This window comes from Zeus faber, assembly GCF_960531495.2.
Source record: "Zeus faber genome assembly, chromosome: 10".
In the NCBI taxonomy this organism is placed as follows: domain Eukaryota; kingdom Metazoa; phylum Chordata; class Actinopteri; order Zeiformes; family Zeidae; genus Zeus; species Zeus faber.
In genome coordinates this window covers 30,484,729-30,507,697 of record NC_137199.1, presented here as the reverse complement: position 1 = coordinate 30,507,697, position 22,969 = coordinate 30,484,729, and positions in this window count along the sequence as shown.

Sequence of the window (22,969 nt, the reverse complement as noted above, 5' to 3'; positions counted from 1 at the left end):
ACTAACCTGAAGCCGTGGTAAAAGTATGATATTATTTCTCATTTCAACACAGCAAACGGTCGTTGTCGTCGTCTTCGTGCATGACGAGCGCAGTGTCGCTCATTATGCAAATTAATCATTCACAATCATTTTAAAGAACAGTATAATGATAAAAAAAAAAAAATGGGCGAAATAAATAACCCTCATTACCATTTTGAATTAATTTCAATTGAGAAAAGTCCAAAGAGACGCCTTTCTTTGGGAGTTTATTATTCCAGGCACATCGCTGGCAGGCTCCTAACTATGAGAGCAAATGCTGTATGCTGATGCATATTCATATGTTTAACGTACAGACGTGCATTCCTAATGAGCCCAGACAACACAGAACGCCATCGGCTCATTAATGCATTTTACCGCGCCCGTCAGATCTCCGTTCTGCATCGCCGCGTGACTTTTAATCGCGCTAATTCAAAACAAAAATAGAAGTGATTTATTATTTTTCTTTGGCGCCGCTTCCCCACAAAGCGTCGTCTCCTGGCTTGTATCCTGGAGTTCTCATCAGGCGGCAAAAAAACACAGACTGTGGCCGTTGCAGCGGGAGATTCATGAATTCTGCCGTAATGAATTATATGATCGTCTGGGACCCTGTGCCCTACACTTCAGGGTTTCCAACGCAGACAGTAAATCCTTTCATTATGAAGCCGATGGTTTATATTCACCTTTTAGACATTTGCCAGCAACTGTGCGCTCCCATAAAGAGACATATCAGGATAATTTACACGGCGGGGCGATGCATCCCACCCTCAGTATAAAACACCCCGATGCCTAAATTGAAAATAAAGGAAAATCCGGGATTCAAAGTGCCGGGGGCATTCAGGGGGATCCCGTATTAACCGAGTCTGTTTGACCTCTGGCAGCGTTGGAGTACACAACAGATTCACAAAAACATCTTGGCCGTCAAGCCGCCAAACAAAGGAGCTGTTTAAGCTCAGCGGCGTTGTGCACGGAAGCCGCCGCCGCCGCCGCCCGGAGCCTCGGAGATTTACATCTGCAGAAACAGCGCAAAGTGCTCTTCACAATTAATGGACCGCAATCTAAACACGGGGCTTTGTTTACCGGTCGTTCTGCTTCATAAAAGCTACTCCAGCGATTCCCGGGTCCCAGGCCAAAAAGTTTTTTCTGACACGCCGACACGCACGACGGCCGCGCGCCCCACGGAGGCGGGGCGGAGGGGTCCGAGCTCACGCGAGGTGGACCCGCGCCTGCCTGGGCGTCTTATCGGGACCGGGAGCGTAGGCCTTTTATTTCAGAAGTGTGGCTGGATGTGTTTCTACAAGCCCTACCTAGTCTGACCCTTCCTTATCTCCGTAGCTCGCCCTGTCACATTCTGCTTCCAGGGTCCGAACATGAGCCAGTTGTCGGTCACCGGGCTCCAGACGTCCAGACACATGTCGACGTGGCGAGGCGTTGGGCGGGCAGCGGCCGGGGATTTGTTTATAAATTATTAATGATTTTTCCTGCCTCGCTGTCATTCTGGACAGGCTGCGAGACAAACGGATGCCTCTCTTGTTTGCGTGGCAGCGCACTCCTCAAACAGATTGCAATTTATTTCTCTGCAGTTTGTCCGTCAAGGCGAGCTCTGACAACATAATCCCGAGCTAATCCCCCACGTTCAGTTTTCCTTGTTGGCTCTCATGCAAAGCGCTCAGCCAAATCCCGCTACCTGTCAGCCTGGTGGTGGTGGTGGTGGTGGTGGGCGGAGGGTGGGGGTGGGGCGGGGGGGACGGGGAGGGGGGGGTGGGTGCCGAGCTGCCAGCCTGCTGCAGTGACTCCCGTGGGGGGAGAGCGAGGCTTGGAGCCGGGGTGGACTTAACCCCTGCTTCCCTCGCTGTAATCCACTGTAAACAGCCACAGCCTTAGAGGGGCTAACGGCGCTAAGCAAGCCCAGTCGCTATCATACACAGCGCCATAAGAACTAGAGATTTGGGCGGCTACCGTGCACAGTGCACGAGCAGCGTGTGTGTGTGCGGGGGAGAGTGCATGATAATGAGTGTGGAGGAGACGGGGCCCATTGACAGCTCCTAATCCCCAGGGAGAGAATGAGGTGGCACGGCAAAGCCCAGGGTGTCGTCACGGGGGCGCGCGGCGAGCCCAGCTCCTCCAGGTGAGGTTTAGGCAAAACCATTACCGCCCTAGAGGGGACCTCCGGTTGGCCATTCTTTCGTTTATCTGACCCGGATTCAGATGAGGAGGTCGATACCCATTTCATCCTCGTACGTCCAGAAACAAGAACAGTGACCAGCTGGGATGGAAGGCTGCAGGTGGGATCAAGGAGCCTCCCTCCTGGGAAATCTCAACCCCACCCGGAAAAGTGGAGCGTCCCTTCTGTTCGGCAAATGGCCGCTACGTGCGTTCTCGTGAGGTGGGCGTGTCTCCTCCTCCCTGCCTCTGACTCTCAGGCGGTTTCACTGCCCCAAATCGGCCCGACGGACGGAAACACCGAAGCCGCTGTAAACTTGAGTCAATATTCTGTTCCAGAGTTTGAAAAGCCAAATTTAAATTTCCCTCACACTCGCCGTCTCTTTGACAGCGACCCGAAATCCACAGGAGCAACATGAAAGGCGGAACAACACGTCAAAGCGGGAGAGAGAGGGAGAGGGCGAGAGAGAGAGAGAGAGAGAGAGAGAGAGAGAGAGAGAGAGAGGGAAAGCACAACTCTCAGCAACAAAGAGAAAAGTTTGGGGGACCTGGTGAGCGGCCATGACAGCGAAACTTCCCCATTTTGCTCTTGGTTGGAATGTGCTGCGCCGACGGGTCGGGCGGCGCTGGGAGGAGGGAGAAGGGGTGGAGGTGGAAGGCGAAAACCTCGACGTGGACTCGATCCAACATTGACGAGGTGTACAACCTCCGTGCAATGGGAACTGGGGGCCACGAGATCCCTGATTGGTATTAAAGGAAATGGAGCGGTCAGCGGACCCGAGGAGGCTCCTCTGGATCTGCTCCCGCCGCCTCCGCCAGGACCCACCGAGGGATCCCACGCTGCCAAGTCCCGCTCTGACCGGAGCCCCAGTATCTGTCTCAACAACACTAAGCATGCGTAATATTAACGTCAGCCTCTAGTCCCGTTGGTGTAATGGTGCAGCGGGAGGTGATTTATCACCCCGCCCTGCCAAGAGCCAATGGGATGGGCGCCTCCTGGCTGGCACCTCCCTCTGCTACAGTGATGGACCGTCTACTAGGTTTGGAACAGGAGAGCTCCGCAAATGATCCGAACCCCTGCCGGAGTTGATGGATGAGGGGTGGGTGGTGCAGGATTTGCAGCTGTTGCCCAATCGTGGCTAAATGTGAGCGTCTCCGCAGCAACAACCGGGCGACTTGGAGCAAGTCGCTGCTCCGGCGCCGCGACTCCGACATGTCGGCGGGGGTCTGCAGGCGTTGTGGCCTGCAGCGTGCAGGGGTGGAGCTCCGGGCTCCATCTTGGGACTTTTTTTGGGGGGTTCTGAGCGACACGCTGGACCGACAGAAACATGTGATGACAACACCGACACAAGACCGTGCGTCAACAACAACAACAACAACAACAACAACACATCGACAAGTTCAGCAAAAAGGAGCAAAACGGTTCCAAAGGTCTTTAATAAATCACTTTTGACAGTACTATAAGCAGAATACCACAACTACAGTTTTACTAAATGGCACAGTACTACTACCACACCATTACTACCAGAGTACTACTACTGTACTACAGTTCTACTACCACAGCACTATCACCATGACACCACCACCACGGTACTACTACCACAGTACTACTACCACAGCACTATTACCACAGCACTACTACCAAAGTACTACTACCACAGTACTACAACAGAATTCTACCATAGCACTACTATCACAGTACTACTACCACAGCACTACCACCACCGTACTTCTACCACAACACTATTACCGCAGCACTACTACCAAAGTACTACTACCACAGTACTACTACATCAGAATTCTACCACAGCACCACTACCAAAGTACTACTACCACAGGACGGCTTCCAGAGCAGCAGGACAGTTGTGTTTTTCTTTCCTTCACTTTGTGTCCAGATTGAGGAATAAAAAACACCATCACACATCATTTTAGGGTTTTCACCAAAAACCTGTATTCCACCCCCAATTTCTGGATAAAATTTCAGAGAACTGACAAAGCAGGGGTAAAACAAATTGGGTAAGATTTCAGGGACTAATGTTTGGGTGTAAATCCCGGAGGCCCGTCCCGGCTCGGGGGTCCTGCTTTGTCCCCCGTGCTCAGTGACTGTGGGAAAGCTCGGGACAAATATGTTTTCCACTGGAGATAAAGGTCTGGCTGAAGGGCGCAGGGCGGAGGGAGGGTCGGAGGTGACGGGGCCGGCAGCTCGCGGACCTGCGGGGAAACGGGAACATGACAAGCGGCTGATAAGGGTCCTCCAGCAGGTTAACACCGCCGAGGAGAGGCGGCCTGGCATCTGCCCGATAGAGGAGCGCAGTACGCTCAGAGCGCTGAAGTGGAGCACGGCTTCCATGGGGGACAAGGAACGGCTCGCACTGTCAACAAGCAATGCTGAAAAGAAAGAAAAGAACAAAATTAAGCATTAAAAAAAAGAAAAAATATGGGCAAAATATATATAAAAAATAAGTAATAATAATATATTGAATATATATACTAAAATTACTTAAATAAAAAATTAATGAATAGAAAAATAACATTTGCCAGTGGAGTTTTCAACTCGATACTCCTTCAACCAAATGAAGAAAAATATTGTGATGGATATGATCTTAAAGTCCCAAAAAACAGTCCTCAAAAAATTGTTGGAGACTGAAAAAATATTTTCTTTTTCAGTTTGGAAACTTCAAAAGTCAGTTTTCTCTCAAGAAGTTCTTATTTCAATCGTAGAAATCCATTTCAGTGTCCAATGGCTGAACTGTCTCCCACATACAACTCAATTTCATTCAATTCCGATCCAGATCCTCCGCTCATTCCGGAGGTCTGGCCTCGTTGTTTCCTAATGGGGGCTTTGGTGTGATGTTCTCATTTGATAGGGACAACATTTTTGTCGACAATGGCGGGATTAGAGGATCAGTGCGGTTACCCGGGTCTGCTTATAGAACCCCAGATCATGAGCGTCACGATGTTCCAGTTTAGAATGACCTTCTCATGAAAGTCCAGCCATGTTCTCCATGCTGCTGCAGGAACACATCGCCAAGCTGCGCTCAGGAGCCGCCATGTTGGAATGTGTGTCCATATATATATATATATATATATATATATATATATATATATATATTTACGAGACATTTGTTAACGGAATGAATTAATACATGTTGGATAGTGTCGTGTGATATTCCTGTTTTTTATCAATGGAACCAATCAGAATCCTTCCTTGAAAACCTCTTGGTGATTTGAGGAAGAAGAATTTGAGTTTCTGTTTTCAAACACCGAGGCCAATTTGGCTTCTGGTGGGGGAAGGAAAAGTGACCAAACGTGAAAAATACGGAAAACTTTTTTTTTTGACTAAACTAACTCGGCTTTAAGTTAAGCGCGTCATTATTTGGCGCACACCACAACACATGCATTTCGTGCAGCTACAGACGACGTTTCTTGTGTATGTTTTTTTGTCGGGTTCTTGCCATGTTATGTGGAGGAAACCCCATGTGAGCGGAGAACATGCCACCTCCACACACAGAGCGGCCCCTAACCCGGTGCAGCACGGCGCCAACAAGGCCCCCGGGCGGTAATGGAACCCAGGACCTTCTTGTTGAGTGGCAGAAGTGCAATGTGCTGTGCGACCACTTAAATACATTTCCTAAGTATCTGTACGTACTCCAGTGTATTTGCGTGTTTTTTCTGAGACTTACGACTTTTACCCCACCGCAATTCAAAGCAAATATCAGTACTTGTAACTCAACACAGCCACGTTACTTAAATGGAAAAAATAACAGTATTTCTATTGATATATACGTATAAATTAAAGTCAAGGTGAAACAAGATGAACCAATGCATCCAACCAGCCGGGCTGCTTGTCTTGTATTAAAGCCTCCGTCGGCTCCGCATGACTGGATAAGAACTTTTAAAACTTAAGGTGCTTTTTCATTTAGTGTGTCACTTTCTGCGTCAGTACACGTAGTATTTTACACTTTTACTGCAGTAAATGCTCAGAGCACTTCTCCCAACGCCGCTCTGCAGTAGCTGCAGCCCAGTTTGGACGGGCTCCGTCGTCCTCCGCCTGCTCGCTCTCCGAGCCAAAAGCAGCGCAACCGCGTGCGCCGCAGTCGATTTACTGCGGCGTCATTCCACATCTCATATCCTGGGACCCGCGCACCACCAGACAAATGCCACGGCGGCGGGAAGGACGAGAGGAAAGCAATAAAAGGTGAGTGATGGCCATTGATATTTCAGGCTGCGGAGCGCCCGTGTCAGGGGTCTTTGTCTGGATTTACATAAAGAGGGTAATAAATAGATCGATCTCACATCGCAGGGAGATCCGTGTCACATTAACTGACAGGACTTTGAACATCGGCCCAGCCATGTCTTATTACTCACAAGACATTTCCCTGGAGTGTGTGTGTGCGTGCATGTGTGTGTGTGTGTGCGCGTACGTGCGTGCGTGTGTGCGTGTGTGTGCTCGTGTGTGTATGTGTGTGGGTGTTCCAGACATAGCGTTGTTGTCGAGCAGAAGCCACATATCAAGCAACAATCCTTTTCAGGAATATTGATTAAATCTTTATTTTCTCATTGATAGGCATTGTTGAAGTGGTTCCAGCTGCCACGCCTCTGATACGCTGCAAATCAATGGCTAATATGAAATAAATAAAATTATATATACAGTATATATTATATATATATTGGTCATTCTTCAAATACAGGACATTTTTGTGGAGCACAAGCTGGCCGAACCACATTAGACAAAAATTCCCCTTCCCACTCCAAACTCCATTCCCAACAGCTTTATATTACATTTTTATTTTATTTTATGATATTTAATGTGATGTGAATTAACGACATCGTCCTATGATTTCCTATTCGGGAATTATTTAAATCTTGCCCGGTGAAAGTGCAGACGTCATTAATTGATTCCCAAAACGAGAAAAATAACCCTGAATTAAATAATAATGATAATTCGCAATAATAAAATACGGAACGGGACTTCTGTCGTCCATAAAAGTCACTTATTTCGCTGGAAAAATACTATTATTTCTGTGTTAGATTCTCTAGGACGTCTTCGAGCGCACATCCAATTCAAGGTCAAGTTAATTGATCTCGAAAGACAAAGGAAAGTGAGATGTTTATTTTGGTGGAGATGCATCTCCGTGCCGAGCGCGGCGACGCGGTGAGGATCCGTCCGAACGGGCGTCAGTGACGACTTTCCCAACACGCTGCACAAAGCTGCACAAAGCTGCAGAGACGTCCCTCCAGCTGCGGCAGGACCGGACTGAGCTGTATTTAAATGAAGGCCTGGAAGTATAGCGTGTTTGTCGATATATATATATATATATATATATATATATATTCATATTCAATCCTTCAATTTTCTCTTTCTTCTGCACGAAGGAACGACAGAAGGAATTGAAAAGCAACAACATTATTTCTGGAATAAAGTGTGATCCCGATCATCACTGTATGAATTAAAACGCTCTAGGTGGCAGTCATTTACAAATAAATACAAATGTTAATTTAATTCCTGATTGAACAAAAACAACTCAGTAACGTTACTGTGTTAGAAATTAAGTAAAAAGTAAAAATAATATATATATATATATATATATATATATATACATACTGTATATACTGTATATACTGTACATACTACACTGAATATGTGATTTTCCACCACCACATTTTTCACCAGAAAGATCAGCAAAACTGTTAAATTTGGGAAAATTAAATGATGAAGACGTAAATACCCAGCGTAATGGATGTCTTCCTCAAATATCCTATAATAATAATACTCAACTTGGCATCGGGATCGCTAAAGCGGCCAAGGTAGCGGGGATACTAAAACACACATTAGAGGATAAGTCGTTAGAGGATATAAAAGGCCTTAGAGTATAAGTATGTTTTAAGAAAAGATTTAGAAGCTGATAGCGGCTCTGCCAGCTGCACTTCAGCTCCACGCTGCTCAACCCGATCCAGGAACACGGGGACGAGGGCGTCGTCGCCCTCCATTCCACGCACAACTAATAACTAAAGCTGAATACACACGTTTCATGTAGAGGGTCTGAAGTGGGATCTAAGCCTTATTTTGGTTTATTCTTATTGAAATCCCCCCGGGTTCATCGAAAAAGTCAATTGGCTCTCGATGATCCAAACTCCGTCAACGAGGCTTTCCCCGTTAGGGCGGCGGCCGCGTGCACGCGGCGCGACCGGGATCCGCGCGGTGCGGCGTGCGCCCGTTGACCTCGGAGGCGCGTCGGCCGTCCGGCGCTGCGCCGCGGGCGGGGATTTCCCATGCGTCCAGCTTCCAGCGCCGTAAGACCCCGGCCCCGCCGCCCCCCGGACAGGGGCTTGATTTACAACGAGGTGTGGGAACGCCGGTATTCCACCGTAAGCCCACGATTGGAAGCGCGCAGCGGCGGGTGAAGTCTGCTTTACAGTTCTGGGAACCGGGCCGCCGGGTGACGTTACAGCACACCGGCCATGTGGGGACGCGGCATGAAGCGGGCTTCTGGAGGGCCGAGGGCCGGGGTCCTGGGGGCCGGGGGCCCGGGGGGGCATTAGCAGGTTGTCAATCTGGACCACTCCTGCGTTATAAATCAAAGTCTCCAATGACCTGAGAGGCGCTGCATAGTTTTCTTGCAAGGGATCCTGATCAACTGAGACACGCGGAAGATTAGCGGGGCGCTCTGCGAGGCGGGGTTAAGGACGTTTAATTTTGGGTGAAGTTTGATACGACCACTGTATGATCGCAGAAACCCCGGTTCCACCTCTATCAATCTGTCCGGCGGCTATACATAGAGACCCTTTGCGAGCGGGACGCCAGAAGATGGATGATCTAATGGCAGGTTTTCAAACAACTGAAAAATGAAAGTGACCAAACAACACAATCGCCCGGGGGCTTTTGAGGCCACTTTTAGACCCCCAGTGACTCCTTACTAACAGCTGCTGTAAAATACAAATTCACCGGATAATCCCTCCAAAGCCCGGTGGTCAAGCTCAGGCATTCTGGGTCTTGAGCTCGCTCATAAATGAAATACCAGCTGCACCAGCCATGTCAGCCGCGGACCAGAGCAAAGTTATATTTAGCCAGGGACATGAAAGAGCCTCATCCCTTAACAAAATAAAAGCTTGGCGGCTAATCTCGACAACAAAAGTCAATATTGTTGAAGTCCGATGATGTACAACGGGGCGGCGGGCAGAGCTACAGCTAAGACGAGCGACCGTCAGCTGTGCTTTCCACAGATCAGAGATTGGGCAGATCCCCGTGTTGTGACGTGACTCTGGCCGGCTCCCGCGCCGCTCGTCTTTCCTCCATGACGGAGAGGACATTACTGAGGCGTTCCCGAAACGGGCCGAGTCCACGTTTGGAACGGGGCCCTCGCCTCCTCCGCCCCGGTGTTCAATCGCAGCGATCCCGGCCTGAGTTATGGCTCCGCGCTCGCCCCATTCTGGGACTTAACGCGTCGATCCCTCCGCCTCCCCCCTCCGTCTTCTCTCCCGCCGCCGCCCTGGACGGACGGCGCGATTGAATCTGCTGAGACGTCTGAGGGCTGTGGACGACGCCCAAGAAAACAGATTCACTGCTTTTTAAGATCAGACGCCAACATGTTTCTATTGACAAACTAAAAGAATGACATTGTGGTGGAGATCATCATTTTTATTAAAGTATTGAGAGAAATGGTGTGAGAGGTAGATGAGAGGGAGGTAGAGGAAGAGGTGGAGTAGAGTGGAGGTAGAAGTGGAGCAGACTGGAGGTAGAGGTGGAGCAGAGTGGAGGAGGAAGACCAGATATGACGTCTTTTGGCTCAAAGGAACAAAATCTATTATTTTCAATTTCAGTGGGAAGCACCAATATCCACCTGTTTTCTCACCAATCGTCCAGAATAAAACAATAAATCACATTAAAATAACGTCAAAATAATCAGTCAAAAGGTCGACAAATGTACTTTTTCTGCCTCAGCGTCACATTGTGACCACGAGCAATTCCATCACAGAACAGTCGACCACATGAGCAATACATGTGCTGCGTACGAGTGTGTGTGTGCGTGTGAGCGTGCGTGTGCGTGTGTGTGTGCGCGTGTGTGTGTGCGTGTGTGTGCGTGTGTGTGTGTGTGTGTGTGTGCGTGTGTGTGTGTGTGTGTGTGCGTGTGTGTGTGTGCGTGCGTGTGTGTGTGTGTGTGTGCACGGGGGCCCGCCTTCCCTCCCTCAGGCTCTGCAGTTGCTCAAACGCTGCCCTGGGGTCAGCACTTTGACCAGATTCCTCTCTACTTTAAACAAGCCTCCCATTCCTGCCTTCAGTACAGTAACAAGTCTGTGTGTGCATGTGTGTGTGCGTGTGTGTGTGTGTGCGTGTGTGTGTACGTGCGTGTGTGTGTGTGTGTGTGTGTGTGTGTTGCATGTACATAGCGCACCCCAACATCTCTTGTATATAAATCACTTGACCCAGACTTAGCATTGACCACGGCTTCGTGGCTTCACCCTAATGGATGGTGCACAGAGCGCTGTGTCACCCTGAAAATATTCCCCATGAATGGACCTCAAGTGTTGCATTGGGGGCGGGGTGGGGGAGGGGTGGAGCGGGTGATGGATGGTGCTGATCGCTGGGTGGAGCCGACACCCCCCCCCCCGCCCAAACACGCTGGTTTTTAAAAAACGCTGTGAGTTTCCCACTGTTGCCAGGTAGAAATACGATGCACAACAAAGGCGCAAAATCCGCATCATAACGCTGCGCGTGGGAAAGATGCGAAACTGGAGCCGAGAGAACTTCTCCGAATTCTGGTGCTTCGTTTTGGACCCGAACCTAAAAATTAGTCACTGGCACCGGCGACGCCTTTCTTGTTCCCACGGTACATTCCCTCGGAACATTTGTTTTTCACAAGCTTTGACATTGTGTCTCTGTTGCTGTTCCGAGGTGCTTCCTTGGTTTTGTCGTGTTTTGTTTCGGTGCCAGCGATGGTGCTTCCACCTTTTCAAATGGAATTGACAAATAGTTGAGTTAGCTCTTTATTATTGATGATTTTTGTATCGATCGAACGTTCCGTTGAGTCAACAACCTCTTACGCCGCCAAAAAGTCCAAAGCGGCCAGAAAATCGTGAAAACAAACAAGATAAAATCAACGATGAACGACGGTTAAATTGATTGGTCTTGTGAAAATACGTCATCAACTCTCCAAAAAGGCTCAAATAGCTTTTAAAACAATACAATATTTATGAAGAGAACAGCGGACGTCTGGTGCTCTCCACTCTGAAGGCAGACCTGACAGATTGCTTATTTTAGAAAACAACCCTTTGGACCCTGTTGAAAAATGACCACTTCGTTTACATCAATTTCCAACTTTTCAGTGAAAGTTTTCTCGCCTCGTTGTCAGGGCTTTGACAATCATGACATTTTAGTTGGCAATTCATTTCAAATAATTGCATCCGACAGTTCAATTGTCTATAATCCATGTCAATAATCAATGTCTTCAACATTGAATAATCCATGTCTTCCTCCTGCGCAGGTTGTAAGGGAAGCGTGATTGTTTCTTCTATTCCAACAAACCTATAAGAAAATTGCGATCTGCTCAAACGAATGCGATCGGGCGATGATGTCATCATTGTGACAGCGAGTATTTTGTTCCTCTTAATGTGTCGTATTCTGCATGGTGTTCAGAGACGCGTCGGCGGTGCAGCCGCCGGCGCCCCGCCGGTCGGCAGACGGCCTCACGCTGTGCCGTCGCTTCTCCTGCAGCTTTGAAACAACGCGCGGGTGGAAACACGACGCCGCGGCTCCTTAACGTGACGATGACGGATGTGTTCACCTGCGGAGAGGAAGAAAGGGCCCCGTGGAGCGCCGCGCGCCGCGCCGTGTCGGACGCACGCATTCGATCCCGGGGCAAAACGCTCGGTTGGAGGCGGTGCGTTCCGATCCCAGATCCTGCGCCGGTAATGGCCTGAATAATAGAATCAACGCCGGCAGACGCGGCACCGTGGCAACGGAAGCCTTTTTCAAAGGGATCGGATTGAAACCACATGATGCTCCCAGCGGCTGCGATGCCAGACGCTGACGAAGGAACCTCTTCCAGACAAACCGGAGGAGGAGGAGAAGGAAGAGGAGGAGGAGGAGGAGGAAGAGGAGGGTCCAGAGTGTTCCCCTAAACCGCCATGATGAAGTGTCCAAATGCCATCATGACTCACAAATCTGAATCCAAGGAACTTAGACAGGCCTGTGTGTGTGTGTGTGTGTGTGTGTGTGTGTGTGTGTGTGTGTGGGTGGAGGACACTGTGGAGGTGGAGGGATGTTGATCTACAACCTTCCCCGTCACTGACGAAGGCTGTAGCCCCAACACGTCCAAAGCGCTGACGGGGTACGAGCTCCACCCACATGAACCTGTCCAGAGATGTTCTTGTCGTCCCATTGACAAAGAAGTATTTGATGAAGTATTTGATATTGGGATTTTCAACTTGTAGTTATATATACCTACATCCAAAATATTTACAATACAGGAGGAAGTAGAGAGACAGAGTAGAGGTAGAGTACAGAGAGAGCAGAGGTAGAGTAGAGGTGGAATAGAGTAGAAGTAGAGTAGAGGTAGAGGTGGAGTAGAGCCTCATGAGAATGGACTATTAGAAATATGGATGCTTTGATAAAACTGCAGCTGCTTTCAATCAAAGTGAGTGCACACACACACACACACACACACACACACACACACACACACACACACACATACACAGACACACACACACACACACTCTAGGTGATGCCGTCTGTGGAGCACGAGCCCTCATAAATTCCCGCCTTGGTTTTGTAACCTTGACAGTGACCTGTCACTTCAGCACCGGCATCTAGCACCCACTCAGTGGGGGGTGGGGGGGGGCTCGTCCCTCAGCCAAACACACCTCCTGATAGAGCCTCACACACAGAGCTCAACCACATCTGTTGATGAATTGAAAACAAAGGCACGTTGCACCACGTGGAAAGATGAAATGATACGAAATGTTATGAAATGATGACGTCAGAGAAAAGGTTCAAATGGAATCACACGCTGGAGGACTGACATCATCAAATGATCATTTTTTGCGGATCAGCCTGGGAGGGTGAAGCACGTTGGAGTTCACACGCCTTCACAAACACACAAACGCAGAGATACACCTGATGAAACATCCCAGAATATGTTACGACGCTGAAGGGGCCGGGGGTTAAAGGAGCAGAAAGGACAGTGATGCATCATGGGAGGGGAAGCTTCAGCCCTGCTTCCTTAATGAGGCTCGTGCTTTGAGAACTCTGCTTCTCACGACGCTGCTGTTTGCTGCTTTTAACAACTTGGATCCACGTGGACTCAGGACAAACCTCCTCATTCCTCCTTATTTACCGGAATCATCGTCTGACTTCTTCATTCCTCGTTCACATTTGACGCCTTTCATTCCTGCCCCCCTCAGCTCACCGTGGAGCCCGGGGCCCGGGGCCGTGCGCTCGCCCTCTGCTCCCCGTCTGATCCCGTTTCAGAGCTGATTAGGCCCCCGTTTAATCCTGATTGCTTTGGGATCCTGGCTGGGCTTCTCGCTTGTAAATCCCTTGTCTCCACGGCAACGGGCGTCGCATCCAGTCCGGCCAAACTGCGTCGCCCTGGTCTCCCGTGACACAAAGGCCTGAGAGGGAGCTCCTCGCCGGCCGGCTTTTTATTAGCTTCACATGGAGCCGCGGGGCCCCCCGTGCCTCGGGGGTCAGCGCCCCCGCCCTGCCCCGCCCGCCGGCCCTTGTGCATGTTTACTGTCTCGCTAATCCACTCGCCCTCGCATCCCGCCGCGCTACAAGTCTGCGACTTAGTGACACCACGTAATTTGGCGGTGGCCCACCCACTTCCCCCCCCCCGTTCCTCCCCTTTAAGATGCTGGATTGGTCGGTTTGGTTGGGAAAGGATAAGACGGAACAGAGCAAAGGATTATGGGATAAGAACACCGCCCCGGAGAGAGAGCCAGTCGCCGAACTGCAACTCCACAGCTGATCGGAAATCCAGGCGGATTGTTTTTCGCCGACGCTGAGAAAGTTTTCCCGCCACGGGCTCCAGCTCGGCGGCAACTTCTCCGCGGCCGCTCCAGCAAAGTTTTGCTCCGTGCGTCTCGCGTGGAAAGATTTTGGAAATCCGACGGTTCTGGTCCGTAGCGCAATGAGTAATCGCGGAGTAAAAAGTGGAATTAACACCAAAACGTCGGCCAAAAACAACATAACTGTAGCGTTTTATGGGTTTTGAGCCATTAATCACGTGGGATTATGAGCTTATTACGTGCGTTAGAAGCCGACTCCAGCAGCAAACCTGCTTGTGTGTCGAGTTTGTCCCGAAATAATCCCGTTTTACATCTCTAACAGGAACCTGTTGGGGCACTTCGCTGAGCCGGTACCTTTAATTGGTTTATTTGGGGGTAAATCTATTAGAATTCTATTTGGGCTTGCTTATCGAGAGTGGTAATATACAGGCTTTTCAGAAAATAAATGCCAGGACCTGACGCTAACTTTTAGAAATGGTAGCCAAGTTGGCAACCATGCATCTGCTTTTTGGTTGCCAAGACTGACAAAATAGTTGCCGAATTTTAATCGTTTTATAATTGAGCCAGATCAGTCGATTAAACAAGAGGTGGATTAATGATGTATTTTTAAAATAGCCAACCAGGGTGCGCAAGATGGCAGACAATGGCACAAATCTCTTTTCCCGGGGCAACCGGCAACCGTTATTGTAATTTATTTTATTATTTATCCCCCCCCCCACACACACACCCAAAAAAAAACATGCAGTGAGCTGAACTTTGACTTAATACGGATAAAAGATCGAAGATTAGGGAAAGATGACGATAAAAAATAAAACACCAACAACATCCACTCCTCCGACTTGATTTCCATTAAACAGACTGAACAGAGTTTTTCTGGGTTTTGCATTTAGAATCCCTTTTCAATCTCCACCCTTCTCCAAAAAGAAGATTTTTAATTCTCTGTGCTGCAGTATTAGCTACTGGAGCAGGAACCAAACCTTGCAACAGAGAGAGAGTCACCAACACTTGTATGAACTGATTTAATTTTGATTTCTTTTCAATTGGATTTTAGGTTTGGAACCATTGAACTTAATGAATCTGTGAGTTAAATATGTCGCAGAATCTGCAATCTGTTCAGTTGTTTTCCATATTTCCAGATTCCCAAGGTCTGGTTCAATTTTCAGATTGTTAAGATCATGATTGTTTTGTCCATTTTTCACTATGAATCCATGAAAAATTCAGTTTCAACTTTCCCAATTTTCTCCCCGCTGAGAGCGCATGTTCTTCTCCACAACTGCTTTGAATTCCTTGCACCCGAAGCCTTTCAGTGTGTCCCTGCACGAGCTGCCGCTTCCCGTCGTCCGCCCACAGCGCAGCTGGAGAAACAACATCTTCTCCTTCCCGAGGCTCCAGGTTTCCCACCGCTGATAAGGAGGCTGCATTCCTGGGACCGTGGCCCCCCTGTGGCCCCCCCACCGTGGCCGGCCTCAGGGCTGACCCCACCTGACGCTGTCCAGCCGCGACTCCGGAGCCGCTCGGCCTGACCTCCACCCGTCCGCACCACCCCCGACCCCCCGTCACACACTTTCACCCGCAGTGGAAGTCGGAGGTGGACGGGACAGCGGGGCAGTTCAGGAGTCCACCAGGGTAAGAGGGGGGAGTTGACCCCAACACCTCCTCACATGCACACAACCCCAGCACACGAACCGTACTCTGGTGATTATTTCATGTTGTTTTTAACTACTTCACCCACGGGAATTAAATAGGTGAAAGTGGACAACTTGCATCTAGAAAGGATCTGCCTTCCCTCGCTTCTCACCTATCCGAGGAAGCCAGGACCATGAACCAGAATCCACCACCCTACGCTGCAGAGAGATGGCTAAATCATTTTGAATGTGTCATTTTAGATGAAATAGAAAAACAAAAGGCACTCGGGTTAAAGTCAAGCTGGACAGGATAGTTGAGCATGCCACGGGTCCCTCAGGTCATGAAATACAACTATTTGCTGTTTGTTTGACCACAATTCAACAGCACACCTTCTAAACCAGCGGCTCTCAGCATGTGGTCCTTCACGGGGTTCCAGGGGAGTCCCAGCAAAATGGTCGACAGTTAAACTTCATCCTAATTCCATACAAGACGAGGGCTCTTCTTATAAGTGAGGTAGGGGCGGCCTGGGGCGCCATCCCGAAGTGGGCACGGAGAGGGAGTGATCGGGGGCCCCCCTCGACACCTTGCCTAGAGCGACAAAATGGCTGGAGCCGGCCCTGCAAGATGAAAAAACCCAAAACCTGTTTTTCCAAAACATTCAAGCATCCAAACATGCCCGTCAAGGTGGAGGGCTGACATATGTCTATGTCTTACAAACATATAAACCTGCGTCCGTTTCAAACTTCAACTTACGTTTACGTTTATGCATAACCAGGTTTGGTCTCTGGCACATTAAGAGCTATCAGTTAAAAAAAAAAAAAAAGGTTTGATTATGTTTATTTCATATGAAATGAGCTGCAGTGCATCCCTGCAGAGACTGTAAAAGTATTTTATGGGATGGCATGGAAGCCTTTTCCTCATCCTTCCCAGACACTCAGCAGCCTGAGGAGTTGGGAGATAAGCTGAAGACAGCGCGGCCTCGTTCCCCTGTTCTCTGCTGATAGCAGAGTGTTCGCTGAGTAATGGAGGACACTTTGCGTGGATTAAATTTTGTGTGAATATGTAAAGAACTGTAAATATGACGTCGCGAAGGCTGCCCTGCATTTCATCGCACGCTCGTGATAAGGACTACGAGGACCATCCGTACTGCTTTAGTTTGCAAAATAAGTTGGAAGACTCAAACATTGCACAAAGAAGAAAGTGTAAAATGATCCAAAGCGGACGGATGGTCGCTGAGTTAGGTAGGGAGGCAGGTCAGTAGCTAAAGGTAGGTAGACAGGTAGACGGGTAGATAGATAGGTAGACAGACAGGTCAGTAGGTTGGGCAATATGTAGGTAGGTATGCAGGTCGGTAGGTATGTAGGCAGATGTGTGTTGATAGAAAGGCAGGTTGGCAGGTTGGAAGGTAAGTAGTTTGATAGTATGGTAGGTCAGTATGCCAGTAGGTATGTAGATATATAGGTTGTGGGTTTGTAGGTGGGTGGTTTTGGTCATTATGTCAGTAGGTATGTAGGTAGGAAGGTTGGTAGGTAGGGAGTTATGTCAGTAGGTATGTAGGTAGGAAGGTTGGTAGGTAGGGAGTTATGTCAGTAGGTATGTAGGTAGGAAGGTGATAGGTAGGGAGTTATGTCAGTAGGTATGTAGGTAGGAAGGTTGGTAGGTAGGTCAGAATGTAGGCAGCGGGTTGTTAAGCTGGTCAGTATGTCAGTATGTATGTAGGTAAGTAGATACAGTATATAAGTAGTGGGTTTGTAATTTGTTAGGTAGGTCAGTATGTCGGTAGATATATAGATAGTGGGTTGTAGGTAGGTTGTTTGGTCAGTATGTATGTAGGTATGAAGGTAAGCAGATATATATGTAGGTTGGTAGGTCGTTTGGTAGTATGGTAGTTTGGTCAGTATATACAGTATGTATATTAGTAGATGTATAGGTAGTGGCTCGGTAGTTTCTTGGGTAGGTCAGCATGTTGGAGGTGTATCATACTTTCTTTGGAAGTGGCTTCCAGCACAGACAGTGGAAGCACAGGAGGCTTCGTTTTTATGGAGGAGAAGAAGACGACGCCGGATGATGAAGTTGTCCGACTCCCTGGCTGCACAGGGAAGATGGCCGCCCTCCGTCTGACCTGCAGCAGTAAATCTGAGCCACCGGCCTTTGATTCCACTTCTCTGCACGGACGTCAGAGGCAGACGCTGAAACACAAAGTCAAATGATAAATAGAAATGTGAGCTTACTACGTTTGGAAGTGTGTAAGTGTCAGTTTTGGCAGGTGTTTTTTTATTTTTTTTACTTAAAGGAAATGTATACATGTAAAAATAATAATAATAATAATAATAATAATAATAATAATAATAATAATAATAATATTACAGTAGTATATTCTGCATTACTAGAGTATATGTTACTATATTTCTTTAATTAACAGCTGCACAACTGCAGCGTTGTGCAGAGTATCTGCAGTTGAATGTAACCGCAGTTTTACTACGTCCAACTTGTAATGCAGTAAAACTGGAGTGTTTTTACTGCATTCCTGCACTTTTCTTGGAAGCGGTGCCTCCGGTGTACACGGGTTTGGGCAGATGATGAGCGTCTTGACAGAAGGAATGTGTTCAATAGAAAGTCAACGGTGGCTTCTTGATCGTTTCATAATGTTCCTTATGTGCATAAACGTGCAGTTTGGGAGTTGACGACATTTCAGAGCCTCGCGTTAAAAAAAGCTGCTCCTGTCTTCCTTCAGCTCCGCACTAAGGCGCTGTGTTAATATTCGTGTCATGTGCGACGTCTTCAGGCTGCTGCCGACGCCCTGCAGGGCTCAGGAACATTTGCTCGTTTCGCCTCATCTGCAAACTGAGCGGAGACTCGTTTCTCCGGAGCCTCGACAAGGAAGCGCTCGGTGTTTTCGGAACCGGCATCGGAACCGTCGTTATCGAACCTTCCCTCGGCCGCTGGGCTCCTGGGCTCCTCGGCACATTCATCTCCGCGTCTGACATCCAGCTTGGGGTCTCCAACCTCCACAGACACAAAGTCACTGTGAGAGTTATTTATTGAGGAACCGCCAGCCGCAGCACGATAACACATGGCGTCCATGTTGAGTGGAGGCTGACCTCAGGTGAACCGGGAAGGTCCAACGCTGTGACACGCTGCAGGGGTTGAAAACGTTTCAATGGATTGTGCGTTAAATTCAGCGTTCTTTACTTGAGGCAAACAAGGAATTACATTTTATAACATATTGCAGGAATTACATTTATTTTTTTAACTTTTATTTTACATTTTAAAGTACGCTTTAAAAAGTGCTAAATAAATAATACAACGAATAAATAAATAAATCGCTAAATTATTTTATAATCACCTATGTATGTGTGTGTGTGTGTGTGTGTGTGTGTGTGTGTGTGGGTATAGAAAGACATCACATTTTAATTGAAATGTAAAATATTAAAAACAAAATCAAACTCAAACAATTAATAAACATTTAAATACCTCCTCTTGGTGTTTTTTTTAATGCGCAGTGTTTTGATGTTTCATTTTGTTGCGATGTGTTGTCTGTCTGCTTTTTTAAGGTGTGTGGAGTTGTGTTGTTTTGGTGGAATCAGTTCAGTCTCTAGTGGATTAACTGACTCATAACAACTGACCACATCTCAGTCTGCACCGGTTTGTTAATGTCTTTATTGATGTTTTTTTTCTAATTACGTTCTTAATCTGTCTGTGTGCACAAGGTTAAATAACACATGTTATTTATTATGCATTTTGAGCAACTGTTGTTGGACATGTGTGAATGGGAATCTTATTTTTTATTTTTTTTACAATTTATTAATTTAGTTAATACATGGTGACTTATGTGTTCGTTTTGTACAGATTACTCCTTAATATTGATCTACAAAGATTTAAACTTTTATAATTTACAGCAGGTGGGAGCAATGGCTGTAAATCAATATGACATGAAGATTTTCCAGTTTTGCATGTTTTATAAACTCCTTTCCTTCCTTTATTACGCTGGACATAATTTCAGCAGTTCACCTCACAGTGAACTCTATTGAATAGAAATAAAAGCAAAACATGTTAAGAGAACCAAATAAACACCCACATTGAACAACACAAATCTAAAAGTAAAACAAATTTAAACTGCAGCTACAATTTATGTCAATTTAAAATAAATGACTTTAAACTGCAGATGCAGTTCTTTGTGTCTTGGTCTCCCTCTGCTGGTCTCCTTTGGTAACTACACGCCTTCCTCCAGTGTTGAGCACACAGGTCGTTCATCCCTATTTGATGGTCAACATGACGAATCAGCATTGAAAAAATACAGATTTAGTAAAATAATTACTTGACACAAATAATTTCGCAAAGCGCCTAGAGACCAGAAAAAACAACCGATTTCCCAGTTTGGAGAGGCGGTGACCTTTGGGACGCTCCATCAGGGGTCTTGGCTGCTGCAGCCCGCAGGCGTCCCGGTCTTTGCCCGTCTCCTCGTGGGCCAGATGGCCGTTTCAGTGGAAGCTTCAGCTCGCAGCCAAGAGCTCCCAGCCCCCCCCACCCCCACCCCCCGCTCTCCTTGGCAAGCGGCCATTTTGTTCGCGGCGCTCCGCCCGTCTGCAGTTTGCCTGCCTGCCGAGTTCTCCAGAGGAGGGAGCGGCCTGTGGACGCAGCGCCGCGGTCCCCCAGGGCCCCCGGGCAACGGTTTCCGGGGCCATGGTAAACCACCCCCTGTGGTCTGGCTGCCCCGTTGTCCATGTTAGAAAAATATCATAATGAAAGAGCCTGGTACACCTCCATGTTTAGAAACTTCTGCCAAGGAAAATAGCTTTTCCTGCCGCGTCGGTTTACTGCGTAGAAAATTGTGAAACAAGTGAGAATATTGAAATCGTACCGTTATCTCTCCATTCTAAAATAAATAGGCTGCAATCGGGCAACCGTGTCGTCAGCCCTGGCAACCGGTAGCTGAGGCGTGGTTGCTGACTTGGCAGCTGCTGGATGGGGTGGGATGTTGTGGGACGGCGAGGGATGGCTAGGGACGGGGTGGGACTGCGTGGGACTGCGAGGGACGGCGTGGGACGGCATGGGACGGCGAGGGACGGCGTGATACGGCGAGGGACGGCGTGGGACGGCGTGGCACGTCAACTACTTTGCAAATAATATACATTAACTAATATACATTATATGTATATTTGGGCGTATTTGACTCCACCTACAATATTTTATTGTAAATTGTAATGAGGATGATGCACCAGCAGCTTCTGCACAACAGCTGCAGCAGCGATTTGTTCGCGCATTAGTACTTACAACAGTACTCTTATTGGTACTATATTAATACCCGTATTAGTACTTTATTAGTACTGTTACATCAGAACACTGGATATTCAAGTACTTTTACTTTGAATACTTCAAGTTCATTTCAGATCGCAAACTCAGATACCAATGTGGTACTTTTCCTTCCACTCGAGGTATTCTGTGTCAGGGTATTTGTACTTTTCACTGCAGTGAAATGTGCAGGGAGTACTTCTTCCGGCACTGAAACAGTCGCTGCAGGAGACGATCGTACGAGGAAAAAAAAAAACTCTCTTAATAATGATGGAGACGCTGCGTTCACGATTTGAACGGTGGGGACGCGGCGCGGCCCCCCACGGCGGCGCCGCGTCCCATCCTCCCGAGCGCCGATGCTCCGGACACGTTTCCCCAACCGCCGGTTTGTCTGCCAGGAGCAGTTTTCTGCCGTTCCATCGATCTGAGCTTCAGCCTCCGTCCAATGTCGCCACGAAGGAGCTAAATCACCGCCCGGGGCCCCGCGGGGGGGGGGGACGCCGGGGGCCTCGGCCGTAAATTCCCGCGGTCGGGCCCTTGAAGCTTGGCTGTATTTCAAGCTGCGGGAAGTGGCGTCGGGAAAGCCATCGGTCACCCCGTCACAGGAGCCTAGGGACTGGATTTACAGGTGGAGGGGGAAGAGGAGGAGGAAGAGGGATGGTTCCTCTCCTTCCCCCTCTGATCCTCCTCTCCAAGCCGGAGGTCGTGTCCTGTTCTCACCACGTCCTTTAAAAAAACGATAAATACACAAGGACGAATACAACTAATACCACGGATATCACCCCTATAAAGGGCTTTGCCAATCAATTCATGGTTTATCGCTGGATCCTTCACTTGTCTCATGTTGAAATCATCACAATTCTGCAAAGTAACTTTGGAAGGTAAAATCATGAGAGTACGTCTGTCTTAAAAACTCAACACAATGTGAGATCCGAAATTTCATCTGAAATACAAGAAGGAGCTCTTCCCTCGTAGCCAAGCGTAATACATTGACATTAAGGAAAGGTTCAAAATGAGTTTGCGGTTTGTCAGCCCAGGCCTCCTTATCAAAAAGTTGGTTCCCGTCGTTTGGATCTGTTCACAGCAACAACCTCGCCGAGCGCTTTGCCGCCGAGAAACTTCTCACTTCAGCCGCGGCGTCGACGCATCCTTCCAACGGCGGAGGATGAGGAGTGAAAACAAACATCACATCTCCCGGGTGAAATGTGCATTTTCTTTTTTGTTGCAGGTTTTGAACAACAGCAATGTGACATGTTATTTAAAGTAATTGCTGCAGTACATCCAAAGCGTCACGTTGTTCTGCGGCAGGTTGGTAGTAGGAAGCGACGCAGCTTCCTGTTTCTAGTCTCTAGAGTCAAAGGAATCAATAACAACCTGGGAAAACCCTGACCGGTCGCATGGCTTGCGACCATTTAGATTCCGGTGTAACGTATAAAAAAATGTAAATTGTAAATGTGAAAGTGTTAAATCATATTGTGTATGAAATCGTATACACTGTATTGTGAGCGCCCGGTTTTTGAAAACTAGAGTTATCTTGTTTTTTAAAGTCTTAAACGTTTGCCCCATTGGAATGCACTGAAGCCCAGTGAGAGGCTGCAGCAGAGTGCTACGTTTCTCGGGAAGATCAGTGAGGTCGTCGCTATGAACAATTAGAAATAATGGGAAGCGACAAAATAGGAAAACTATCCTTTAAGTGACACTGAATATTGTCTTTAAGCCCAAAATAACATCTCCCTCCGTAATAATAATAATAATAATAATAATAATAATAATAATAATAATAATAATAATGATAACAATTATATTCCCCTCTCTTCACATTCATTCCGGCTGCAGTGCAGGGTTTCAGGAAGCGTGTCGTCGC